This window comes from Vanellus vanellus (genome assembly GCF_965231255.1).
Source record: "Vanellus vanellus genome assembly, chromosome: 18".
Taxonomy (NCBI): domain Eukaryota; kingdom Metazoa; phylum Chordata; class Aves; order Charadriiformes; family Charadriidae; genus Vanellus; species Vanellus vanellus.
Genome location: NC_138923.1, coordinates 13289523 through 13296880, shown reverse-complemented (window position 1 = coordinate 13296880; position 7358 = coordinate 13289523). Strand labels below are relative to the sequence as shown.

General features: G+C 38.6%; 1 protein-coding gene across 1 annotated transcript in view; it reads right to left on the bottom strand.

Moving 5' to 3' along the window:
• The window catches only part of RALGPS1 (Ral GEF with PH domain and SH3 binding motif 1), a 121380-nt gene that overhangs the window by 74368 nt on the left and 39654 nt on the right, over positions 1–7358 (bottom strand). The window lies entirely within an intron of this gene.

Here is a 7358-nt window from a genome sequence, read left to right as displayed (position 1 = left end):
GCCTCATGACTCAAATCAACTCTGATACACCAACTACTGTTAACCTGTGTGAAGTGTCTAAATACTGCAACATCAAAAGCACAGCAACTGTCAGCTGAGAAAAATACTAGATTTCCATACTTTTCAAGGAGGAAGAACTTTTTGTAGGTCATATGAAAACCCCAAAATTTTCAAACCGTATTCAAGCTTTATCTTGCACTGGTTTATCTACTGGACTCTGGAAAACAACTAAGTTTTAGGTAAGAAATGTTAAGTGCATCTACTGGCTCTACAGCCCGGGCACAGTGCTCTAACAATTAGGATTGTAGCATTAAGGCAGTAAAATACCTGCTGACATCTACAACAACTAACCACTAGTTTTGTTAGAAGAAAACACACACAGTAGACTCACACCTACCTTAGAAGAGTCACTTATGAGTTCTTCAATGTGCGTGGTGTGTATACACGTTCAACTTGTTATATGTCTATAAATAAGTGATCAAAGCTTCCTAAAAATACTTTAGCATAACAATATCCTTAGGTCACGTTCACACACCACCCTCTTCTTGTGATCCTTTGGTAACACGGCAGCACAGCACATCCAGATAGAGCACAACACAGAACCCACAGACTAAGATACCGGGGCAGAAAACCAAACAATGCGTTAGCCACGTGTATTGGTTTGGAAGAACTTCACACTACTGGTAGCTACCTACTCTGGAGTGTTTGTGCGCTTTTAAAACATGGGTCACTAGGTACATTACCTCCCTACACTCACAGGCTGCATGAAAAAGACTATCATGAGCTTTATGAAGATAGCAAATTCAAGATACTCTTCCAAGTGCTACTTCATGCTTGGCTTGGTGAAGGAATGCAGAGAACTTTGGGTATCCATTGTGCAGATCTCAAGAACAGGGCACTGGCTACACAAGCTATTACAGGTGCTTTTCTGTAGCAGGAGGTATGGCTACAGAGACATCTCCTCGGTATACACCCACGACAGGCTTTAAACCCATGTCGAGGCTGACAGTCTTTTCTTAAAACAACCATATTCCTTAACCTTTCTACTGAAAAGACGAGTGATTTACCTAGAGTCTTGTCCATGTAATTAAAAAAAACATAGTGCACAAAAGTCGGTGTATGAAGACGTGTTTTAATTCTGGAGATACCACATCTGAGAAAAGAACTTAAGCAAGCTAAGTTCTTAAATGAGACTATCTGTGCTACACCCTTCCTCCCAGGAAAAGGAGGAGGAAGAAAAAGCCTTTTAAAGAATGCTTCATCATAGGGATTTCATTCTTCTCCACACTTGCAGCTCATATGATAGTACTCGCAGATGCTATTTTCCATGTGCTGAGGGCACACTGTGTTTCATTGCCCAGGTTATTAGTAAAGATATCAAACAATATCAGACTCTATAATATTGAGCCCTGAGGCACACCACTGGCCAACGGTGTCCAGCTGGACTTCATGCTGCTCATTACAACCCTTTGAGCCCTGCAGTTCTGCCAGTTTTCGGTCCACCTCGCTACCCACTTACCTAGTCCATACCAAACTACAATTTAGTCACTGATGATTGTGGTAAACAGTGTCAAAAGCCCTAAAATAGAGAAAAGAACCAGGATTTTGGGTGATAGGGCAGTGTGGGTAGAACAAGAAAGCTTGGTGTATCTACACTTAGATTTAACAAATTTGCTGGCAAAAAAAAAAAAGTTGGAGAACAGAAAACGAAGGAGAGAATAAAAGATTGTGCTGTTGTATCATTGGCCAAGAGTGATGTTCACAACAAGAACTGTGGCTTAGCTGGCTGACAAAGAAGAGCTGAGGATATCTGACATGTTCAAACCAATTGGAGGTAGGTAGGAGGGAGAGGAAAGGATGCAGAAAACAAGGTCCAAATGAACAAGAATCTATGTCCAGTTGTACCTAATGAGTTAGTTCCTACCATATTTAAAAAGTCATATTTACATCATAATAAAATACTTTGCAGAAGTGTTGTAGGGCAACGTTTTAAACATACAGATTTAGAAATTAGAGGGACTGGAAAAAGCTGTCTACGTTACTACACAGATTCTATTCAGGGAAGGTATTTACTGATTGGAACTTTGCTTGGCTCAGCAAAGTTCAGCAAAGACAACTGAAGTAGGACAACAGTAAGAACCATATCACTATTTCATAATTTAGCCAAGGCTTGGTCAGATAAGCCCTCTAGAATATTAAAACCAAACCAACAAAAAACAAAACACAAAAAAAACCCCAAACCATAACCCACATCCCGATGTTTAACATAGCTTCCTTTTTTTTTTTTTTTTTCCCACAAAATTTGCATAAAATAATTTCAAACAAACCCAGAGGCAGGCACATAAAAAATTAAACAGGGGATTTGGAACTTATACGGTGAAGGTATTGGCAAGTACATTGGCAGAATCACAGATTTGCAAAATTTCACTATGCCTATTTCTTTCAGATTCACACAACAGAAATCAGTTTGCACTAGATCCACCATTTCACTACTATAAACTGTGAAAGGTCTTAGTTTTTCTCTTGTTTCTCTAATTATTTCCAATTCTTTCAGTTACATTATTGTTTCATCACTCCCCAAAGAAGTACATTTCTGATAACACTATGCTGTCTAAAAATCACATACAAACCATTTTCCTATTATTCGCAAAAAGCACGAAGTGCGTTTATACAGGAGAGAATTACAGCACAATGGAGAAGAGTTCTAACAGCTTCAATTCTTCTGTACTACTCCTTCATTTCAAAGAGTACTGTAGAAGTAGTCCTGCAACTGCAAACCTCCTAAAAGCTTAGCTTACTCTTCTGATTTTTTGAAATATCTCTACCTTTTTCAGAACAGTAAAGAAAATGCCATTAACTAATACACCATCTGTTTATCAGGAACTAAACAGTGGGGCTCCACCTATAGCATTTAGACAACAGACTATCTCACAAGATTTAAGTTACTTCAGAAGACAACTGATTATTCTCTCATACACATATTTCGTAAGAGTTCCTTCCTGACACTGTTCTATTATCATTCATAGTTTTCAGCATTATCCCCACTGTTACATTCCAAGGAGAAAAACAACACAACAAAACAGCACAACTCAGTGAAATTTGTAGATTGTAACAGAACATATCCATCTTTCTCCTTTCTATAACACAGAGATACAACCTAAAAGATCACCTACAGTGAAGACAGGAAAAAGCCGTAGCTAGTCACTGCACCCATGAATTTTCAAGACAATGCGACTGCTATTTTTCCTTAGATCACACCGTGGCTAAAGGCTTCCAACACTCCAGGCCACAGCCTTGCCAATCTCATGATTTTTTTCCTTTTCTCTCTCTCTTTTTCTTTTTAAACTTGGGAGATCTGTCTGAACAGAAAACAACTGTTGGATGTTTTAACACAGTAGTTTTAAACATAATAAGGAGTATATTAATCTCTCATATTATAGCTTGAGGTTGTAAACATAACAGTAGTTGTCTCCTGTATTCATCTGGTTACACAAAGGTTCAACTGCACCTCTTATGCAGAAGGGAAACCCTTACTTTAACAGAGCAGCAACACTGCTTAGTCTTTCGCAATCACCAGGGAGAGGCTCTCTATGATGTACAAAACCTGAGGTACAACATATGCACGAGGATAAGAAGTCTAAAGGAAGTTGGCTAGACACCAGCAGCAATTTCAGATTCAACCCTGTAACTCAGTAACATGCAGGTTTTTTCCTTTCATTGTCATTACCTATGTCTTTTATTAGGCTTGTAAGACTTTTGTCCATTTCAGACATACTTTGATTTAAAATTTAATTAAAATTGGCTTGGAGTGATATCCTGGTAACTGGATAGTACTAAAGCATTTCTTACACAAGGCTGTGAGCCAGTTCTATAAACCAGAGTATTTGGTCAAGCAGTTGTGTAACTCCCCAGCACGTTCCCCTGCATATCTCAGACTGCCCCAGATGAAATGAGAACTGATATCGCATAACTAACTGTCTTGCAGTGAGAGACAAGAGGCTCTACAGCATGAAACGGAAGCCCCATGAACTCTGCAAATCTTCAGAGACTGCGTCACTCTCATTCAGTGTTGTTCCCTATTTACTTCTAACGTAGATCTACTAGTCTACTTGTTCACCTAAGCAGACAGATTAAAAAAAACTGTTCCATATTGTCTCCTCCAAGAAGATATTTATTCACTGAAAAAAATCCCCTTTGAATATTCTCTTTTGATAAGCTAAACATTCCTTCAAAACCTGGAATTATTTCAATTTTCAACACTTTAAGTACAGCTATTAGGGATGGCCGTGAAACTTATTTAACAAAAAAATATTTTACACAAGCAGTGCTGACTGTTATCCACAGGAATTTGTGCTGGGACTCATGCTGTTCAACATATTCATAAGTGACCTGAAAATGGGAGTGAACAATGGAGCAAAAATCTGCTGATGATATTAACTAATTGAGGGGAGCAAAGAGAAGGGCTGACTGAGAGGAACTGCAGAAGGATTTATGAGACAGACTGCTTGGACAATAAGACAGAAGATGAAAAATCTACAGACAGTGACACATACCAGGGAAAAAAAGAAGTCCCAGATTTCCATACAAAATGAGAAGATCAAATAATTGCTAATAAAGGCAAGATCTCGGGATTACAATACACAGTTCCTGAAAACAACCTGCTTTTTTTATTGCTACTAAATTTTGACCTAACAGAATGTTAGGCATTACTAAGCAAAACACAACAACTTTCTGAAGTCACTGTATAAATCTAACATGCCCTTTTATCTTGAATTTTATGTGTAGTCCATGTGCACTCTCTTCCCCTAAAAAAGGATACAGAACTGAAACGCTGCCACAGAAGACTGTCAAGGACGCCAAGTGGCATCTGTGCACGGCATGATCAAGTAATCCATGGACTCTTCCTTTTGGAAGACAGATAACTGAAGATTTAGTGTGAAGATAACAGAGATAATGACTGAAGTCCATAATGTCAGAAGTAGCCTCAAGAAGTTGTGTAAAGAACAAGGTAGGGTTTACCTAGCGAAGGTGGAAAATGCCATGTTCAAATCCAGCAAAAGAATGTGGTACTGGACAGAGCTGAGGAAATCCTTCCCAGCTGAGTGCTGTAGACACACAGAGTTTACAGTGCTTAAAGAGAGAGTGCGTGAGTTCACGGAAGAGGAATCCATTGAGGGTCACTGATACAAAGACACTGATTCTGGCCCAGGAAACCTATGCAGAACAGGCTCTAGTTTTCCAGGTTCAGTGATTTAAAAACATTTACCTTTTTTAGCTCCAGCTTAGCATCATCCTAAATTACTAATAAAGCCAGAAAATAATCTGTTACATGAACATGTAACGTAGTTTTTTCACAAAATAAACCAAAAATGTCCTAAGCTCTTCTGCCTTTTTTTTTTTTTTAATCTTTTCTGAATTCTGATTTTTTTTTTTTTCCCGGATTCAGATTTAATCTGAATCAGAACTTCCAAGATAAAAGAAAAACGCAGTGCAGCAAGTGTATGTAATCTGTGGATGCCCTTTTGGGTGTCCTATTTGAAAAGGTTTTGCTACTTCCAGAGTTCTTTGTTTACCATCTTAGTAGCAAAGTGAAGGATTTGACACAAACCAAACCTCCATTTTCCCACTGGTAAACCTTAAAGTCACAAATGCCCCACTCTGACAGGATAGTAGGTCTGGTGCTGCCTGTGGAGATCAAGCAAGCCAGAGAGTACACAAAGTCTCAAAACCACTTGGAGGTTTAGATTGGATATTAGGAAAAATTTCTGCACCAAAAGGGTTACCAGGCATTGGAACAGGCTGCCCAGGGAAGTGGGTGAGTCACCATCCCTGGGAGCATTGAAAAAGACATGTAGATGTGGTGCTGAGGGACATGGTTTAGTGGTGGACTTGGCAGTGCTGGGTTAACGGTTGGACTCGATGACCTTAAAGGTCTTTTCCAACCTAAATGATTCTATGACTACATTCACTAACAACCACCTGTGTGCAGAAATATTCCCAGGTGAAATACTGACAAAAAACCCAGTTCATCAAATGGCTACTTTGTACATGTCACAAAAGAAAAGGAGATTATCAACACTGGACAGCATTTTAACTGTAGGTCTCTCTTTTCAGTATATCATCAAGTTGAACTATACATATATTTATTTAGCACCTGAGAGAAATACTCATTCCAAAAGTCTGTACACCTCTTCTCTTATGTATATAAAAGTGTTCATGGATACCCTTTCCTGTTTTTTATTTTCCTAAGAGGTCTGCTTGGTATGTGCAAATTGGACAGATTTTTCAAAATCTCCAAGTTATACCAATGACAGAACCTTATGTTTTGTCTTTGTTGAAAGCCGTACTTGAAAATATGATTTGCACGCTTTCTTGATCTAATAGATAGTCTAATGCTTCAGGACAGCAGAGAAGAAAAACGTATGAGTAAAAGGATCATTTAGGCAGGTTTTCAGAAATACTTGTGTGTCTTACTCTTAGATACTATCTGCAGGCTGTTAAACACCTATATGCTTGTGAAGACACAGTCTCTTGTTCAGACTTCTGGTTTTGGGGGTCTGGTTTTGTTGTGGCCATATACCAAAGTCTCCAAATAAATTTTTCTCTATAATTCAGTGCATAGTCTTCACATGTCTCATACTTACTACCATCACCAAAAACTGTTTCTGAGACTGAAAGAAAGCATATAGACCCAATTTTTTAACTTTATGAAAAAAAAAAAAAAAAATTTAAAATTCTTACTTATTTCTTGTAGACCTAGCACAAATTTTAGGCAATCATTCCAACTTTCTGCAGAAAAGGTGTTTAAAATTCTTCTACCACGTGTTCATGTTGTGTAATAAACTCCGGGGCTTAAGACCTAGCTTAGCTACCATTAAAGCTTTCCAAAATCTTCCCTCAGGCCACAGGACCACCTAACCTCAGGGATCCAAGGGTGAGAACCTTACAGGCCTTGTCGGTGTACGCCAACTGCACAACATAAACAGAAAACAAGTTACATCTAAGAAACTATTAGAATGCTCACAGCGGCGCTACAGTTGATGCTGGAGGTACCTGGGACAATCCTTATCAGGCATGTATCTCATCAATGCAGAACATATGGTCCCTATCACTATATAAATTCTTCAAGGATAATCACAAACCCCACGACCTTGTTTCCCCTCAAACGTCCAGATAGATGCTCCCCAGACTTACTGTTCATTACAGATGCAGATTAAGAATAAGTTATGTTTTATGCACATGTAACGAGAAAGCCCCACAAGAAAGAAAGAATTCTGCTTTCAGTGGTCATTAAAGACACCAAGACTTCTATTCTTCAGCCAAAAAAAAACCCAGACAAAAAGTAGCACAAACACAAA